Source organism: Cryptomeria japonica, chromosome 8, assembly GCF_030272615.1.
Source record: "Cryptomeria japonica chromosome 8, Sugi_1.0, whole genome shotgun sequence".
Classification (NCBI taxonomy): domain Eukaryota; kingdom Viridiplantae; phylum Streptophyta; class Pinopsida; order Cupressales; family Cupressaceae; genus Cryptomeria; species Cryptomeria japonica.
The window spans coordinates 425,418,974-425,440,858 of NC_081412.1; positions in this window are offsets into that span (position 1 = coordinate 425,418,974).

Genomic DNA, 21,885 nt, shown 5'->3' on the forward strand with positions numbered 1-21,885 from the left:
GCAGTTTGATCCATCTGTTCTGCCATGACACCGACCAAGTGGCTGCCATGTCACTTTGCTATTTCATGAAGGTTAACTATCAGTCACCTTAGGGTTGCAAAATAGCACTGACCGTTTGATCAAAAGGAACGCGATCGACCTTTGCCTTCAATCCTTACTACTTGGTGGATCAAGTTTCCTTTTTGCCATTTCACAAAGCCTAAAACCCATGCACCTTTATCTTGAGAAATAGCGCGAGCCGTCCAATCAAAAGGAACCTGATTAATCTTTACCTTAGTTAAAACCTGGATGTCGGACCCACTTCCACCTTTTTCCATTTTGCGAATGGTAACTCACGGGTGTCTTTGAACTGTGAATTCACGCATGCCGTTAGATTAAAAATAACCTGCGCGATGGTTAGGAAGCCCGATTAAAATTTAAGAACTTTAGGAAAGGCTTAGAGCAAATAAAGCACTGCTAGACCCACCTAGGGAGAAATAAGAAGGGGGGGACACTTCTCATGATAGACGGAGCCTTCCCTAAGTGGCAAAAGTAACGCGGATTTAGAATATGAGGGTTTTTCTCAAAAACTAGAAGGGTTAGAACTCAAACCTTAAACCCTCTTCTGACCTAAGACAATCAGAGGCGACAAGACCATACCAAACTCAATTTTTTTTTTGCAGACTTTTAGCCAATTATGGAACAAGAATACCCATTTTTAAAATAGTGATAACATCAGCTCTGACTGGGGATGGTTAATTGCAAGATCAACACAAGAATTCAAAAACTCTCGAGAGAAACAGACCAAAAACAAGCCTAAAAACAACAACAAAAGCAAACCCAAATATATACAAACAGGGACCTACTGTGCATGGACATCAAGAGAAGTAATGTTTCAGGAATTGTCCATGTACTAGAAATTCCTATACTTCACCATTCATATTCTTCAAAAATATGAATCCTTTCCATTAAGATCACAGACCACAGAGGGGCCAATCCATAGTGACTCAATTTTTTTTGTGTTTTCCCTTTTCCTGTCCTTTCGCATTCCATTGAAGAATTACATCACCAATTTGGAACTTTCTCAACAAGGTCCTTTTATCAAACAAATATTTGGACTGCAATTGAATCTTCAAATTCCTCTTGTGAGCCAAAGTTCTAATTTCTTCAACTTCCACTATCTGAATCATCCGGTCTTCCATAAGTTCAGATAACTCCATGTCTTTAGCTCACAGGAACTTATACACTCGAAGAAGATTATTGACTGGCACCCTAGATTGTGTGCCATAAACTAATTCAAAAGGTGAAACCCCAATAGCTTTCTTGATAGTAACTCTGTCAGCCCATAAAGCTAATTTTAACTTTTGGTCCCAAGACCTTTTATTCTCTTCCAGAATTTTCTTGATAATGTTCAAGAGGCTCTTGTTACTTGATTTGGCTTTCCCATTACCCTGAGGATGATAAGCCGAAGAGTAAGACATAACTATTCCATGACTGGTGCAAAATTCAACAAACTCTTCTGACCTAAAGCTCATGGCATTATCCATTACTAGTTTTACAGGGACTCTGAATCTGGTTATAACATTATCCACCAAAAAGTCAATAACAACCTTACTTGTGGCTCTCCTAGTGGGTATCGCTTCAATCCATTTGGTAAAATAATCAGTAGCTACTATAATCCACCTATGACCTCTTCCTAATTTCTCAACAATTTCTCCAATAAAATCAATGCCCCATTGGACAAAAGGGGCTTCCACTGTGACTGGGTTGAGGGGTAAAGCCCCTTCATACTTCAATTTGGATGAAAACTTCTAGCATGGGTCACATCTCCTGACATGTTCATGGGCATCTTTAAACAAAGTAGGCCAATAATACCCAGCCCGAACTATCTTACCAGCAGTTGTCTTAGCAGAGTAATGACCTCCACACACTCCATCATGCATTTCAATTAGCACTCTCTTATCCTAGGATTCATCCAAACACATTAGCAATGTCCCATCTCTATTTCTCCAAAATGGATCACCCCGAATGAGGACATATTTTTGTGACTTCAACTTCAGAGTTTTTCTTTGGTTATGGGTCATTCCTTCTGAAAATGTTGCATCCCTTAAAAAATGTACTATCTGTGAGTACCAGGGCTATGTTTCAATACTGGTGACTAGGATGTTCTCAACTTCAACATTATTTATTTTAACATCAAGAAGGTTTGACTTGATGAATACTAAGAGGGCGGGGGGGGGGGGGGGGTGAATTAGTATGCCAAAAATCTCTGAGCCTAAATGCTTGGCAAGACTAACAATAAACCAGTAAAACAGTTTAACAGACAAACTGGTTAGCACACATGCAAACCAAATAACAAATAATGCATTCACCCACAGAAGCACAAACACCATAACAAAAAATATTTTGACGTGGAAACCCAAATGGGAAAAACCACGGTGAGATGGAACTCACAAGTAACTATCTACAGAATAGAAGCCAGACCGGTTAAGGTCAGACCAGTTAAGGTCTTGTAATGTTCTTTACCAGAACAGATCCTGTTAGGAATCTCAATCTCTGTTAGGAGATAAGTCCGATTAAAGATTATCTTGCTAGAGGATTTTTAGATCCACAGATGTGAACCACCTTGTGAGAGGATTTACAAAGGCTACTCTGAGCCTACCCAATTAAGGGCTATAGACTTGTCGAAGATGTGAGTAATTAACAAGTGAGTGATCTAGCAAATAGCACAAATTGCTTGGTTAGATCCTTGATAGCTTGATCTTAATGCATTATAGCATTACTTCAGCCTTCTACACATTCATGCTCTCTCTAACTCCTCTACCAACTTGAACCCTAGCAACAACATCAACCTCAACTACAATAACCTAAAAACCCTAGACATGATGTCCTTATAAAGGAATCTAATTTCATGTCGGTCCAATAGGATTACAATACAATTTCCTAGGTTCAATGCATCTGGACATATCTAGTAACACGACACAAAAAACATCACCAGAGTGTCGGCACCGTCAAACGATCAGTGGATGGTAACTCATCACAAAATGTCAATTGGTAACTCATCATAGAGTATTACCGATTCATACAAAATACCAATTGCCGCTTTGTCAAAAATGAAGATTGGTAATAATGTGTTATGCCGCTTTAATCCCTCATACCGCTTGGGATCCACAAACCACTTGGGGTCGACATGTCGCTTCAGACCGATAAACACATTCTGCAAAACACCAATAGTCTAAAGACTATAATACAACATACCGGTTGGAACATATTCCGGTTGAGCTTAAGCTTATACATATAAAGGAGATCACAGTGCAAGTGTGTGTCCATCAATGACAATCACAACATAAACATCAAGAATGCCAACATGACTCAGCCATAAGCTTAGCAAGGCCCAAACCTCTCACCAATTTAGTGATCTTTATATCCAAATCAAACTCCTGGATTCTATTTATCCATTTGCATCTCTTACCTGTGACCTCAAACTAGGATAAAATATATTTGAAAGCAGCATGTGGGACATAAGCAACTACTTGTGCATTTGCAAGATATGGCCTGAAAGCTTTAACAGCCTTGACCAAAGCATATGCTTGCTTCTCCATAATTTCATACTTTAACTCTACAACCTGTAAAGATTTTCTATAAAAAGCTATAGGATGTTCATACCCTTCATTATCCTTTTGTAAAAGAACTGCAACCATCGTGTGATATGAAGCAAAAGAAAACAAAGAGAAAGGCTTACTGTAGTCAGGGGACTTCAACACTGGTGCCTCATGAATAGCCTTTTTGATCTCAGCAAAAGCCTTTGAAGCTTCTTGATCCCAACAGAATTTTGTATCCTTTTTAAGCAATTTAACAATGGGTTTGACTATCTCTGCAAAATTTGCAATAAATCTTCTAACAAAATTAACTTTGCCCAAGAAAGATTGGATACCTTTAACATTCTTTGGTTCAGGCACATTGTTTATTGCTTCAATTCTTTCAGGGTCTATTCTTACTCCTTCTTTAGAGACAATATGCCCTAGCAGCTTCCCTTTAGTAACAACAAAATCACACTTCTTAAGATTTAAGGATACTCCAAATTCCAGAGCTTTATTGAAAATTGGTTCTAAGTGTCCATAGTGGTCATCCACCCTTTTGGAGAAGCATGTCAGATCATCTTGATATACTACCATGATGATGTTGATGAATTCCTTGAAAGCTACATCCATCGCCCTCTGAAAAGTAGCTTCAACATTTTTCAAACCAAAAGGCATTTTGACATACACATATGTTCCCCAGGGGGTGGTGAAAGCAGTTTTGAATTGTTCATATTCTTGAACTAACACCTGGTTATACCCTAAGAACCCATCAATCATAGACAGTAGGTCACAACCAGTCACTCTTTGCAACATAGCTTCCATATTAGGAGAAGAGTAATTATCTTTCAAGGAAGCAACATTTAGGTTCCTAAAGTCAACACAGAGTCTTATGTTCCCATTCTTCTTTCTAACCAGGACCAAATTTGAGACCCATGATGAGTGCCTTATAGGCTTAATGATTTCCCCTTCCCTTATCTTGGTTAATTCTTGCTGCACCTTGGATTCCAATAGGGGGTTAATAGGTCTTTGTTTTTGTCTAAAAGGCTTACCATCTGGAAGCAAAGGGACTTCATGCTGAAACAAATCCTCTCTATACGCCTTTAGATCATCATAAGACCAAGCAAAAACGTGCTTATATTTCTTTAATATATTAATAAGGTTTACTCTAACATGAGGAGGCAAAATTTTTCCAATATATGCTAACTTAGGGGATGATTATGTCCCCAAGTTTGCTTCCTCTAACTCATCTAACTTAGTAGTTGATTGCTGGTGCAGATGTCTATCACTATAACTGAACATACCTTCAAGTTCTACCAACTCTTTAGGTATTTCATTAGTTTCTAATTGAACCAAATCATTTCCAAACATAGTTTCTCTATTGTCAACCACTTCCACCAAGGCATTGCAATCAATTTTTTGTCCATCATAGTCATCAATGCATTGTATAAACCTGAGAATATCTTCATCATCAGCAAACACTTGCCAATTATATACATTGTCAGGAATGGTAGGCCTAGCTTTTATCTCAACTGTGGATATACCGGTCAGTGTTTCATCATCATTCTTTGATGCAACATTAGCCAAGAAATCTGACATGATATTCTTAGATATTTCTATCCAATTTATAGAGAATGCACTAAAATGCTCAATCACATCCCATACTGCATGCTTTTACCTCTTCAGTCTATCATTTTTAGATGCATACTTGGATCTCACTTGAGAAACAACTAATTCTGATTCTCCTAACACCCTTAACAATTGAATCCCATGCCTTTTTGCAACTTCAAGCTGCAATAACAAGGCTTCATATTCAACAGTATTATTTGTACACTAAAAACCTAACAAGAAGGAATACTTGAAAGTTATACCTGATGGGGACACAAATAGAACTCCTGCTCCAGATCCTTCTTTAGAGGAAGCTCCATCAAAATACATTTTCCACAAACCATGTTGTTGAGATTCTATAATTCAGTCACAATAGAGTCAATATTCTTCAATAGAGGTAAAATTGGCTATAATCTAAAATTGTCAAGATCCACATCAATCATACAGTTGAGCATACTAGGATCTACTTTCTCAATTACCCTAGGGGAAAATGGTTCTCTATACAATTTGACTTAGTTTCCATTAATTGGGATAGTAGCATATGATAAATCCAACTGAACATTCCCACCGACTACTGCAGCCCACTGCATGGATAACAACATGCCATAATGAGGTTTGGTGTCAGTTACAATGACATCCATCTTATATGTTGCTTCTGGGAATGCTTCTATTTTCACTTCAACATCTTTCATTGTACCTATCATAGGTACTTCTCTATTATCCATAGCATAACACTTCCCATACACTGTACTCATTGACATTCCTAATTCTTGCATGACACCATAAGGCATTACATTTGCAGCTACACCAGAATCTATCATACAGTTTTTAATTAACCAATTATTTACTAGCAAAGTAACATAGAAAGGATCAACCTATGAGGGTTCTTGTGTAATAGTTGTTCCAACATATACCTCTAGGGTTTGCAGCTCCTGATCCTTCTCATCCTTAGTTGAACTGAAAGGTAAAGTTGTATTACTGTCAAATATTTTAGAAAATAAAGATAGAGTTGCTTCTCTATGTTCCTTTATTTTCAATAATTCTATCAATGGGACAGTGACCTTCATTTGGGTAAGGGCCTGAGTCATATCAAATGTGGAATTATTAATCAACTTAGTATTAGCCTTAGCTTTCTCTGTCTTAGGCTGACTTGCCTTCTTCATTGTGGTTGTTTCTTGTATATCATTAGTAGCTTTATCATCCATACCCTTGGGTACTTCTTTAACTTGATTTTTCTTTTCTTGACCAACTTGAGGCAAGGTAGCACTATTTGCTACTTTCTTCTGGGATACTTCTTTTATGAACATTGAGCTAGGTTCACCTTGGTTGCTATCCTTCTTAGTACTTCTCAAGTTGTAATTATGCTTGGCTTTGGCTATGGTAGCTTTAGTGGGATTCTTTACCTCTTCATCACTAGGCCTTCTGAGATGAACTTCTTCATCTTCAATTGTTACCACATTCAAAGTGGGATGCCAATGAAGTGTTAGCTGTCCTTGATGAGACCTTTTACTATCCAACATATCACACTCACTAAATTCACTTTGTAAATACTCATCATCACTTTCTATGATAGTTTCAAACATATTTATATCAGGCTCAACCTCTTGTCTCATGGATTCTTCAAGGGCTTGAGCTACAACACATTGATGAGAAGAATGTGGTCCATCACAAGCCATACACCAAGGAGTATTCTCTATGTTGTGAACATTTTTTCCCTTTTAAAGGATTAGGGGTATCTTGGCTCTGAGTATTTTTTGGCTTCTCATTTTGAGGTTTACCATCCTTCCAAGTAGTGTTGTAAGGCATATCATGCAACCTAGGAGGTCTATCTTGCCAGTTGTAATAAGGTTTGTCATTTTTACTCACCTTGGCAGTAAGATCCTTCATGGAAGTGACTAACTTCTCTATTTTGTCTTCTTCTTTAGCAACTTTGTTAGGTTGTTGTTTTGATTCCTGCCACAGCCTACCATCAGTTCTTCTCCCTAATTTCCCAGATGCTTTTCTATTGCTCTCTACATTGATGGCAATTCTAAATGCATCTCTCAGGCTATGCGGATTTTTATCCCTCAGAATATAGGCCATTTTAGAATCAAAGGCATTGTAATAAGTATTCAAGCACATGTTGTCATCTAATCTCATTATCTAATATAGCCTATGCATTGCTTTCTGAAATTTGGCATTAAAATTTATAACAATTTAATTGTCAGACTTTCTGATATTGTTGAACTCATTGAGCATGAAGCTCACATTTGTCTTGTCACCGTACTATTCTTGAAAACAATTTTTAAAGTCTTCCCAAGACCCAATTATATTCACAGGAAGACCTCTATACCAGTCCCTTGCATCATCTACTAAGGACTGTACAAATAATTCAATAATAATTTATCAAGTCACCAAAAGATTTTAAGTTCTCTTCTGCACTGATTGCATTATTCCCAGCAAATTTGTGAAGTATATCTCTCAATTCAGTAGGAACATGGTTAGGGTACCCTGGGATTCCATCAAAAAAGAGATGCCTATACAGTTATAGATTAATAGGTCTTCTCTGGAATGGGTTAATAGTATGGTTATTACCCATGTTCATTCTGACATTGGGGCTTTGAGTCAGAGAGATCTGGTTACCTTGATTAGTAACAAGGGCTTGATTGGCTGTTGTAGTGCTAACAAGCAAAGTTGGCTGAATTTTAACAGGAGGGAGTGAAGCTTGCTGAGGAGTAGGTTTATTTAGATCTACTGAAGGAAACATGATAGGAGGTGCTTTCAGATAGATAATCTTTCTCTTAAATTCTTGGTTAGCTACTTCTAATTCAACCTTTTCTAACTCCATTTGCAAATCTTCCTTTTCTTTCCTCATCCTTTCCATCTCTCTTTCATGTTTTGATAGTATGTGAGAGATCTCCACTGTAGTCTTAGATCCAAACCCACCTTCCATGCATTTCTTCTTTCCTTTGTCAACATCATTTCTGATAGGCTATGGAACACTAAGAACTTCCCTACTTGGTTGCACTATTGACTTGTATGCTGGTTTGGTTTTGGGAACTAAAATCTCCCTAATCACAGGACCTTCATCCTCACTCTTGGTCTTTTCTTGGGCAAGTAACTCAGGGTCATCAATTTGTCTTAGGATCCTATCTCTCTCCATCAATTTTGCCTTTACTTCTCTCTCTTTATCTGCTTCCTTTTGTGCTCTTAAGGAAATTAAATGATGGACTCTTCTATTCAGGTCCTCTATTTCTTGGGATACCTTATCTTCATCAGGGAAGATTTCTTCAGAGTGATATATTGACTTGGTCAATATCAATCAAACTGATGTTTCCATCAATTGTCCTAGGTACAAAATCTCTTACTATGTTTGAACTACTTCTATCTTTCCTAGAAAAACTAGCAGAGGCTATCCCTTGATTTGAAACATGGACATCTTCTACATTCCCAAATAAACCAGAATGGAAACCTAAAACATCATGCTCAGAGTCGCGGGAAGAAGAATTTGAATTTGCATAAAAAGGTCTCTCAGATATCTTACCTGTATTGATGCTTTTCTGCACCCAAGCAACATTAGATGGCTCATGTGCCACTGATCATTTTTTACCTCTATGTGACTGTTCAGGTAGTCCCTCCTGCAATGTCTCACGAGGATGCTTCTTCATGAAAGACCTGGTGTTCTTTCCTCCCTACATTATGCTTGTTTTCTTAAAGAATTTCACTTATTTCAAAAGGACTGGTTATGATTATCAGAGTCGCCACCCACAAAGAATATGGGGAAATATGAAAACCAGCTTTGAACAGAATATTTGCCGATTTTTAAAACCAAAATCACGAAGATTTTTGAGAGAGAGAGAGGAACAACACAAATCAAAGTTCAGGCATATTTTTTCAACACAAATATCCAAACAACATTCTGAGCTACTTCAAGTGCCAATCTGTAACACGGATACACACTATGACTCTCCCCAGCAGAGTCGCCACTTTTGTTGTTCTCAAATTCTGATTCCCCTCTTATCCCCTGTAATAAAAATAATAACTCTATCTACAAATGAAGAGATCAAGGAAAAACGAACCTTAGAGCAGCATATGACAAGGTTTCAAGAACCTTCTACACTTTGAACTTATCCAAAGTTCAAGCGGGTATACCTTTTGTGAATAATTTCACACTTTTAAACGAGATCCATAGTAAACCAATGTCCAAAAACCAATGGATCTTATCGCCTCAACATAAACTAAAACAATAAAGGAAAGCTTATGCTCATTTTTGGTATTGATCGTCAAGAGATGTAGAAAGAAAACTACGACTAATACCAGTGCCTTATCCAAGCTACAGAGTCATCTAAATTAAACAAGGATTTCACAATTAAACATCCCCATACATCTCATCACTTCGGCTTCTATTTACCCCATACATGCATGACATATATAAGAATCCTCTCTTGTTAAACTAAACATCGTTTATCAAATTCAAAGCTTCAAACAACATAACCTACTGATAGAGATATATCATGCATATTTAATTCCTCTCCTGGAGAGAAAAGCTAAGAAACATATCCATAAAGATTGCATTACAATCCATGTTCAGTTCAATAACCCTATATTACTTCAAATGAAATGAGTAAATTGCTGAAAGCACACCAGAAGACAACACAAGTTTTAGGCTCAAAAGTTTCTGATCTGTATATTGATATTTGTTTTGAAAAAAGTCTTACAAAACTCAAAATATTCCCTGTAATAACTAGAAAAGCCCAGATATATTTCTGCAGAGTTTCTTTACAAAATTCTTGTGATCCTCTTCTAACTAGTCCTGGTATCCATTTATAATAGTATGGATGCATACAAGCTTCAGACCTTTTCCAAAAAAGTTTGTTACAACAATCTTCTTGTTTCAACAAGAAGTTACAAGTCCTTTTCATTTTATAACGGCCCCTTTCATCGGTTGTCACTCTGTAGCTTCTTCTTGAACCTCTACATCCGACACCACATACTTTATTGTCCACTCTTCATACATGTCATCAATAGGCCATGAGAAGTTAATAACTTTCCCTCTTATCTTGGCCAATCTCTTCCAAGAGTTTCTTATTTTATTGACTTCTGAGTTTAGAAAGCCATAGTGTGACTTTATATTCTCTATCTCCTCAGCTGTTCTGACAAATAGGGAAGTATCATCTATGTTAATGATTCCCTTTACCCTTAATGATAGGTTGGCTCCTAATTCATTAAGCCACACTTGTTTGTCCTTCAATTAAGATGGACTAGAAAAACCCCCAGGAAATAATTCAAATTTCTGCTCAGTGTATTCTTTTTTATAAAAATTGATCTTCCTTTCTGCATTATCTCTTCCTTCTGCTAGTTTTGTCAGATCCTTTGTCATGTAACAAGTGGATTTGATAATGGGGTCAACCCCTGCCTCATCATAGGATACACATATAAGTCCTAGGTCCACTCCCTAGGCATCCACTTGTCCAAAATGGGCATTAGAATAGCTTTGTCTCCATTCAACTCATTCCACATATCCAAAACTTTATTCATGTTGTTATACACTAATGAGGATACTATAGTGTCAGCAAAACTCAAAATTGTGGCCCTCACTCTCTCTTCATACTTATTTGCAAATAGGGTTTGAGCCTGTTTTAGCTTTTCCAACTCTTGTTGAGTGATCTCAGCTGATTGGGAACCAGAAGGTGCAAGAGAAGGTGGGAATTCAATGATAGGGCTAGTAGGTGGAGGTTGTGTAGGAGAAGAAGCAATTGTTAAGGTTGAGGACTCACCTTGATGGTATTGTCCTGCCAATTGGCCTTTCAATTTAGCAATAATGCTATCTCGGCTTACTATCTCTTCTTTGGCATCATTGTAAGCTTTTAAGACTGTCTCTAACTTAGCTTGGAGATCTGCCCTTTCCTTTGCTTCTTTCTCTACCACCGCAACACTAAATTTTGCAATATCCAAGACTATGCTAGCAGCCACCACCACTCCAGTATTTTGTACCCTCTTTACTATCATACCTCCAAGGTCACTGGACTTTGGGGTATCCTTTCTCCTTTTATTTTCATCTCTTTTTCAGAGACCACATGACTAGGGCAGCATTATCCTTGCTGAAGGTTACTCCTTCCATAGGCTTGGTCTCTTTTCTGACTGCATCTAAAACCAAGGCATCTGATATATCCCATTCAGGGAGGATGAGAACACCAGCCTTTGCTACCATTTCCCTTTCTTGGTCAGGAGTGATGGTCTTAAATTCAGTGACCATTTCTTATTTTATTTCTTCCTCCACCACAATTGCATCCTTGTGGGGCTGCTCATTCTTCCTCTTCTCACATCTGGCATTGACCTTATCAATATTCTGCTTCCTCACAAATTACATGAAAGCTCCTGAGGTAACAAAGTTGCTATCAGCCAAGAATTCCTCACTAGCCTATTTAATAGCAAGATCTAGTTCCTGGCCTTTGAACTCATTGGTGGTTATGTTCATCTGAGCATCTTCTAGCTCCTTTGGAATTCCATCTTCTATTTCATCATATGTATAGGTGATCTCCCTGAGACTCCCTAACTGCAACAATTGTTTAGCTACTGCCTGCTCATCTCCTATATGAATGGGGGATTGGGATGGGGAATATAGGGGCTCATTAGTTTGCATTTCCTTTCCCACCCTTTGTTTCTTTGGGGAATCTTGAATGTCAATGACATCTTGTATTTTCCTCTTCCCTCTTGAAGTAGAAGGCTCCCCTGTTGTTGGCACCAACACACTGTACTTGGATTTTCTATATAGTACATAATCACCAGGAGGGATTTCTTTAGCAGATGCAGACCTAACTAGAACTAGTCTTGCCTTCTTAGGGTTGTTTCTATTCACTGTTTCCCTGTTCTCCTTTAATGTTTGCATTACATCCTCAAAGCAAAGAATTAGGAATTTTTCCTTTTTGTCAAAGGGGTAAAAACTGGATAAAGGGTCATAGTTTCTATGGAATTGGTGTACAAAATCAAAAGCCTTCTTGTAGGCCACCCATTTCTCTTTCCTCAGCTCCTGCTCATACAAATCAAACTCATTTCTAATGAGGTCTGCCTTTGCATACTGCCCTTTTCCTAAACATACCATTAAAGAAATATCCAGGGTCAGAAAACCTAGACACTATAGTGGACAGCTGGTATGGTTGAAAGAACTCCTCAAAGCACTTCCACCCACCCTTAGTAATTACAAATTGATGTGCTATTGTTACTGTTGGGAAAATGGTCCCTTTTCCTCTATTGGATAGCTCCGCCTCTTGTACACCCCCAATCTGCCTAAGGACCTTTGCAATTCCTATTTTCAATGGGACCTGATAAGGTAACAAAAATGGAGTGCCTCTGAAACCGTACACTTTGAAAACTATGGAAATAGGGTACTAGTATATGTCACCCCAATTGTGGACAATTTTGATTTCTTCAGTGAACTCCTTAGGCCTAAGAAACTCCAAAAGAGCTTTAGGGACCCTTGGATTCTCTGAGCATAAGAGAATTCTTATTTTAGATGCAAAGCATTTATCAAACTTTAGGTAGCTAGCATCCTCCCTGTCCCATGACAACACTGTGCTCCATAGTTGAACTGGCATTTTCTCCCCATCCTTTTCCTTCACTAGATCCATTTCATTAGCAAAGTAGTCACCACCCTTGAATAGAAAAAGATGCATGAGAAGGGAGTACCATCCAAAAGGCCTATCCACCTTACCATTCTTTATCCCTATCAAGCCTTCATGGATTGCATTAGTGATGTAGGGGGCATAATCAAATGTTACTGCCAGAGAGGGATTTAAAATTTGTGGTATCATTAACATGTAATGGGTTGGCATGTTCACTTCAGCATATTCTCCCAAAATCTAGTAGAGTGACTAGTATAATCCTTTGGCTCTAAGAGTGAACCAATTTAGGGAGAAAGGCTCCATGGTATTAGGTCCTACAACAGTCAGTCCTCCTATTTTGACAAAAAATTCTTTAAGAGGCCCATTTCTAAGATGATTCCTCTATGCAATGTAGACTTGAGCAAATGAATCAAAATTAATGGGCTCCAAATAATTGGACACCTCACTGAGCCCAAATGCGTTTATGAATTCATCATCATTGACTTCAATGAGGGTTTTTCCATTTACATCCCTAACACTTTTGGTGAGAGGGTCATAATTGTGTGTAATCTGAGTTAGGAGATCCACATCCATGAAAACTCCAGGGATCACCAATTTACCTACATCCAACTCCCAAATACTGCTCATTGGGGCAGGGGAGTGTCTCATACCAAAACCAACCTTGAATAGATCTAAACCAGACAACCCTATCTGTGGATCTCTCAGCCAATTGCCCTTGTCATATAATCCTTCTCCTATTCTCAAACGAGGAGCCTTGGGCACTAATTCCTTAACTTTAGCTGCTACATTTGTGGACATAGACAATTGTTCCAAGAATTCATCACAAATTGCCCTCTCCTGGTAATTAACCTTCCTTGTGAAATCCCTTCTAGGTGCCATCTAAATGATATGCAAGTATTTCAATTACTAATCAGAGCAATTCTTTAACATAATAAAACCACAGTTCATCAATTTTTCAAGTAACTGGTAAGCAAAACACAAGAAAACCTTTTTTTGGCTTGAAGAATTCTGCTCTGCACTAGCTTTTCAGCAACAACTCTTTGAAATGATACCTACATTGAATTGATGTGTGCGTATATATGGCAATCAGGCTCTTAACTGTGACATTAACACCACATGCTTCGGCCCTCACCTCAGAATTGAATTCACAAATGAATTCAAAATTTTGGCTCCAACGGGTCATAAAATGTCTAAGTATTTCTATCACTTTGTTGTTTCACCATTTCGCGAAGCCTAAAATCTGTAAATCTTCATTGAGTGAAAACACGTTGACCATCAAATCAAGTAGAACTTGCATGACCTTTACTTTGTTGACTGCTCTTTATTTGGCGATGGGCTTAGAGCTCTTTCACTATTTTGCGAAAGCTAAACATCGTGCACGTTCATCCAGCAAAACCACGCGAGCTGTCCAATCAAAAATAACTTGATCTGTCTTTATCTTGTCCAGTGACTAGCAATTTACCCCACTAACCGCTCACCAAGTGTTTAAGGCTAGTGGTTTTTGTTGTTTTACGAACAGTAATTACCCTACATCTTCGGCCTGCAAAATGGCACCTAGCATTGGATCCTCCTTGAGATACCCACCTTTTAAAAAACCTAACCCAGTGGAAGTGGGCCCTTTGACTCAACACTATCTAGCTTGGTAATCGACTGGTAAAGGAAACCGATGTGTCAATCACTTATTTGTCGAAAAACTTCCATGGGATCCACTTCAGGACTGCCACATGCATCTGACAAGTTACCTTTTTGTCAGCAGTCTATTCCATCTGTTCTGCCATGACATCGACCAAGTGGCTACCATGTCACTTTTCTATTTCACGAAGGTTAACTCTCAGTCACCTTAGGGTTGCAAAATAGAGCCGACCGTCTGATCAAAAGGAATGTGATCGGCCTGTACCTTCAATCCTTACTACCTTGTGGATCAAGTGTCCTTTTTGCCATTTCATGAAGCCTAAAACCTGTGCACCTTTATCTTGCAAAATAGTGAGAGTCGTCCAATCAAAAGGAACTTGATTGATCTTTACTTTAGTTAAAACCTAGATGCCAGATCCACTTCTGCCTTTCGCCATTTCACGAACAGTAACTCACAGGTGTCTTTGAACTGCGAATTCACGTGCACCATTAGATTAAAAAGAACCTATGCGATGGTTAGGAAGCCTGATTAAAATTTAAGAACTTTAGGAAAGGCTTAGAGAAAATAAAGCGCTGCTAGACCCACCTAGGGAGAAATAAGAAGGGGGGGACACTACTCATGATAGACGGAGCCTTCCCTAAGTGGAAAAAGTAACACGGATTTAGAACATGAGGGTTTTTCTCAAAATTTGGAAGGGTTAGAAATCAAACCTTAAACCCTCTTCTGACCTACGACAATCAGAGGCAACAAGACCATACCAGACTCAATTTTTTTTTTTTGTAGACTTTTAGCCAATTATGGAACAAGAATACCCATTTTTAAAACAGTGATAACAACATGCTTGGTTGAAAATATTTTAAATGTATTATTTTATGTTATACATCCTCTTAAGGCATTCTCTTTGGCCATCCCCTTAAGACATCTGCTTTGGACATCCACTTAAGACATCCTAATAGGTCCTAATTTTAGATGCCCTTAAGTTAAGTATGCTAAATTATATAAATTGTTATGCATGCTTGGTTGAAAAGATTTTATATGTATTATTTTATGTTATACATCCCCTTAAGACATCCTCTTTGGCCATCCCTTAAGACATCCTAGAATAGGTCTTAACTTTAGATCCCCTTATGTTACGTACACCTGACAAATTATATATGCATTGTTATTTGATTTTTCATGAGTTCACACACATGTAAATTCTTTTCTTTGTTACATTAGATTATTAGTGATTATTTATATTACTTGAATTAGATTATTAGTAATTATTTATATTTCTTGATTAAGAAATTATGTACATATTTTTTGTAGTTTTAAACTCAAGACTTTTCTTAATTAAGAAAAAGGCACTAGTCATAATTGCATTATTCATATTTATTAGTGATTAGTTATATTACTTGATTTCAAAAATAGATTTTGATTTTTCATTGGCATCCCCTTAAGACATCCCCTTAAGACATCCTCTTCAAACGTGCCCTTAAGACATCATCATAAGAAAAGTTAGGTATAGTCCTAGGATGTAGTCTTACATAATGTTAAACTCTAGATTAATATCAAATCTTAATTATTTATTCTAGATAATATACACAAACTAGTTCATTGAGAATTTTAAGACCTATCTAGTAATTCACAACCTCATAAAGTAGCTCTATAGATATTTTAAAATTTTACAAAATTATTCTTAGTTAATATGCACATCATGTTGGAATCCAAGAACAGTGAAAGGGGTGGGGGTTAATTAGTGTTCTACTGGGATGTTCAATTTTAATCTTATTAAAACATGCATACACCAATCAGTATACCGGTACATATAGAATTGAAAGAAGTAAAGCAACCAATAATCCAATCACATAAATGAATACCATAACACACAAAATTATACATAGAAAACCTCAAAGAGGAAAAACCACGGTGGGATATGTGACCCACAATATCAATCCACTGGTCATATGAAGAGATATTACAAAATATAGGGGCCTACACTTGCAAGAAGGCTTAAAGCCTAGAGCACACTACTCAATCACAAAATGAGCCTCGATGACTACATACAAATCCAGACTACAATCTAGAGAAATGATTGAATTGCAAAGATAGCATCTTCTATGCCTGAATACAGTTCTCGTTTACGTTGTTTATTCGAGTCTAAAACCCTAAACCCTTTAACTGGAATAACCCCTTTACAAAAATATCCTCACATACATAATCTCTCTCATATATTTTGCATTACATAACATTATCATATTCTCCTATCCATCCATATTCACGTATATATCATATTTCAAAATGATCTAACCAGCAAACCTATATACCCTTCACAATTTATCACGCTTTATGTTGGCTTACAAAGATATTTACAATATGAATATACATGTCAGCTAGATAATTTGAATATAATAAACAATTTTTGATGCCGGATCCAAAATATGTTGGCTTCCAATACCAATAACTTGATTCTAAACCATGTCAGCCTGCATTGTCAGTAACCAAATAATTCCTTCCAACCTGTCGGTGAAGTGTTTGTGAAGTGCCTATCGATACACAACTAACCCAAAATATGAAGTCAGAATAAATTACCATGTTCCCATCAATGACAACATAGTGAAACCAACCAATTGATTGTGAATTGCCAACAATTGCCCCCTTTGGCATTGATGGCAACACTCATGTGAAAAATGGTCATGGTTTCCAAGTGTGGGTTTCATCCTGAACTTGCTCTCCTTGAGCTGAATATCCATCAATAAAAAATACTCCATACTTCCATAGTTTTCCACCTATACTGCCCCTAATGTATACAACTCACTTTTTCTTTTTCGCATCTATATCACTCCTTCTTTGACATCAATGCCATCAAAAAATACCAAAAAGTATACCAAAAACCAAAAATTAGGACGAAGAATGAAAGACTGTACAATGAATATGTCCCAAAATAATTTACCAAAGCTGAATGTATTTGAAAATATCTAGATAGGCCTTCTCCAATAGCTCAAGATAAGTATCCCAACCTGATTTGAAAGCATCAGAAATAGATACAAGTTCATTTAGCATATGGGCAAATGACTCTTTCCCATTAAGCTATGTCAGTGTGGGCTTACCAACTAGATCTATACACTCCTTCTTATGTACACTAAGTGAATCCAACTGGAGACTCACCAATCCTCTAAGACTTCTGGCTCTTCTTATGATTTTGTCTTTTTCCCTCTCAAGACCAAAATCTTGGGCTTCCAAAAACAAAATCTGACCATCTATAGATGTAGTTAGTGAATTCAATCCATCAAAAGAATTGGCTATACCCACAATCTCTTCTTGAATATCCTTAATCTTTTTATTTGTCTCAGCTGTGAGAAAACCTATATTACAACATACTCTGTAGATATTAGTACACTACCTCAATGCATTATCTGCCAATTTCAACTTTTCATTAATCTTCTTTCTTTCAAATTCAATCACTTGATCAAATGTAGCTCTTTTTGCCTGTGTGAACCTCTCAAGTGCTTGTCGATTTGATATCTGCTGCAAGGATTGGAAATCCTTTGAAATGTGCTATGTAATTGTCTTAAGCTTGCTGGATGGGCTCGCTTCATTACCAAAATTGCACTCTAGGACTAGTCTATGCAAACTAGTGATAGAATGATCATAACCCCTTTATCCATAGATCCCTCCTTCAACATTTTATGTGCAACCATCATCATGAGTTCAGTAGAACTCATCTCAGCTATGATTTTATTTTCAACCTGCGAGGTGTCAATTGACAACAATAATGGACTCACTACCAGTTCCCTGCTGGATTTCTCTTTCTTCTCTTATGATGATTTAACCTTTATAGCTTCCTCACTTGCACCGATGGCTTCATGAATTGGTGCAGTATTAGTAACTATCGGTTCCTCCCTAGGAACTATAACCTCATTCTGTACATCTGTATCTGGAGGACTGTTGTCCTCAACATTAGTATCATGTACATTTTCAACCTTTACACTCTCTATATTTTCCAGTATCTCAGCATTTGTCTCTACATTTGTATCTACCGGGGGCTCAATTTCCACTATCTTAATGTTTTTCAAAATTGAGGGTGAAGTACCCATAATACCCTTTCCTTTTCCTTCAACCGGGATGTCTGGAGTATTTGTCTTAGATTTTGGTGAAGTATAAAAACCACGGTTCTCTTCAAATAACTTAACCCATGCCTTGTGGGTCTCCTTGATTATCTCATTGACCCTTCCTAACATAAGACTAATTATTCTATGCTTGTTGTTAAAGATTTTCTTATCTAAAACCTCAAGTGTCTATCCATCTCCTTTGGAGCAATAGAAACACAAATAGATAACAACTTTTTAATCTTTATATGCTTGTCTTCTTGCATTGTTGATATTCTTCTAGCATCTAACATATCATACAACTGTGCTGATATTTGGTCTTCAATTTCTAACAGGGCTTTCTTATAAATATCCAAATACAAAAAAATTGCTTCCTCTACTTCTCTTTGTTCATCATCATCTAAATGTTCATAATAAAACTGTACATTCTTTAACATATCATCTTTAGTAGTTTCATCAACTAACTCTACACAAGTCTTTGGTGGAATGATAGTTACATTACCAGATTCAATTGCCAGATCAATGTCATCCTTCTTCTTTCTCCTTCCAATACCAGATGGGACTGAAGGTGTTACTTTCGGTGCTTTCTTCTGTGTCGGTACCCTAATAGTAACTTTCCTAACCGGTTGCTTCTTCGCCTCTACCTTAGTTTCTTTAGTTTTCTTCCTTATTACCCTTTTTAATGCCAAGGGTGTGTCATCTTGAGACGCAAATTCTGCTACAATGGGCTCTGAATATTTTTGGTTCTTTTCTCTTCCTACCTTTCTTTGGGATATCATCAATCAATGCTTTGATGTCCCGAGAAACCTTTTCAACAAAATTACTTGCCTTTCCTTCCTGCTTCTCTCTCTTCTTCTGATTGAACTCAGTTTCAACCTCTTGTGTCTTCTACTTAACAGTGCCAAAGGTTTTTACAGTTTCATCTACCGGTGCATCAATTAGCATTTGTACATAAGCATCAAGAATCTGTGCATCAACTTCATAACCCATTTCCTCAATGAAAATCTTCTGGGGCCTAATAGCTTCCATCAAAGTCTCATCTTTTTTTACCATGAAGCATATGTCGGTTGAGTACTTCTCAACAATGTGCTTAGAAACCCTCATCCTAGAATTCATATCCTTTTGAAATTCTTTAAAGCATCCCCATACTTTTTCATCTCTCTAACTACCCAATGTAGCAATTGACTATTTTAATTGCCTCCCTACTGGGATATCGAATGCCCATTTTTTCTTCCCAAAACTGGGAGTCTCATTGATGAAAAATACCATTAAATAGACAATTAGGTTACCATACCAGAATGTTCCTTTCTTTTCTCCTTCAATATTTCCTAGGTTAATCAATAATTCATCTAACATCCAACTACATAGATCCAATTTCTCATTCTCCCTCATCATTTTATGAGTTGCATAAATGGAGGAGCTAGAAACATAATTTAGTCGATTTGATTGAGTTACCTTGTAGCCAATGACCATGCTTTAGAATCTAATGTCTGTGTTAGTGATAGTATTGATTCTCATTGATCGTTTGTCTGATGTTGCGCTGGTAATCCTGTTAACTTGATCATTTGAAACTTTCTTCTCTGGACGTTGTCCAATTTGCGATAAACCAGTGATTGCCTTGATGGCCTCCTTTGTGCTCTGATATGGTCTATCTAACCAGATAAAATCTTCATGTACTCTACTCAAAACATACCTAACAATTTCATTTTCAAATTTTGGAATGTCCAGAATGTCGGTAAACCCTAAATCAACAATATGTGGTATTCAAGTTTAATCTTTCCAGAATCTCCCATTAACTCATTCATGTACATGCTCTTGATATCAGTCATTCCCAAATCCTCAATATGATAGTGAATGTAGGCTCTTACATCCTCATATACGACTCCTTCTGGGACATGGGAAAAAGTGCCAACCGAATCATCCAGGGTAGCAACATGCAGATATCACTTGAAAATTGGTCTAGGACGGTCCTTGACCTCAGCAAACAGTCAGATTTATAAAAATATAGGTACAGATGATGATCCTTCTTCCATGATTAAAGATAAATACCTATGAATCGCTGCCAGTGAAAAATCCTAAACACCTCTTCCAATCATTGGTAAAATCGTTCAAGATGATATTGATCGCTCTGATTCACCTTAAACTTCCTCTGAATCGCTCTGAATTGCTCTGAATGAAAAGTGATCAGAAATGAAGTGAATTTGACCTTTTATCCTCCAAGAAAAACCCTAATATGTCATTGATATAGATTACTTCTGGTGGAAGATACCGAATCTCGATAAAATATCTCCATGCCAGATAAGCATCTCCAATGTCCGGAACATCTTCCAGAATCTCTTCCTGGGGCATATACATCATCTCCATGAATTTTTCCTACCCCTAAGGAATCTTCCTCAGTTACAGGATGAGCTTCCTGTCAGTGCAAGAGAAACCTCCTCTGTCGAATAAGTAATCGGTGCATTACCATATGCTAATTGTTCTTCAGTCTTCTTGACCCATCTCTAGGCACGATCTTGTCGGATTTCATTAACCTTTTCTTTTCCTTTCTAATTTGATCCTCCATTACCAACCAGTAGATTTTTGCTTCTATGAAATTTAGCAATATATTCAACCTCATTACATGCATAACATGTAACATTGTTCTTTTGAATTACTTTGCTAGAACCGGTGTAATTGCTTGACCTGCACTGATTAGCCATATGTCCAAATTTTCCACATGCATAACATTTAACATTCCTTTTGCAATATTTTGTCTTATGACCATACTTATTACATTTAGAACATTGACCAGGAGTAGAATCAGGGTTCTAATTTTCTCTATTTCTACATTGCCTAGCCATGTGACCAAATTTATTACAAACAAAACATCTATCATTAAATTTATAAGCATTAAACCTCCTTACCGATGCATTATGGTTTTGATCTTCATTTGTAGTACTGGAACTTTATCCTTGTTCAAATCCAAGTCCACTGGAATCTCCATTCTACCTTTGTCTCTTTAATAACTCATCTAGTTGTGTTGAACTAATCTTGAATTTTTCTTTATACTCACTTGCAATAGTTAGATCATCTCTCAGAATTATCATTTGTCTCTCAAGCTCTTTTTCATTACTCTGGGATTGTACTAAATCAATTCTCAACATATCATTCTCATGAACCAACCTACTATATTCTTCAAATTTGTTCTTCAGAGATACAACAAGATTTTCTTCCTTTTTCTTTTGGTCCTCAATCTCTTTAGACATTCTCATAGTTATAGCTTACATTTCATTTCTCATGACCATTTCTCCTGACTCAGCCTCTAACACTATTCCTTAAGTGCATCTTTCTCTTCATCATCCTGATTTTGTAAAAGTTCCTTCCTCCTAACTTGAACAAATGACAACCTCTCCTCTAGG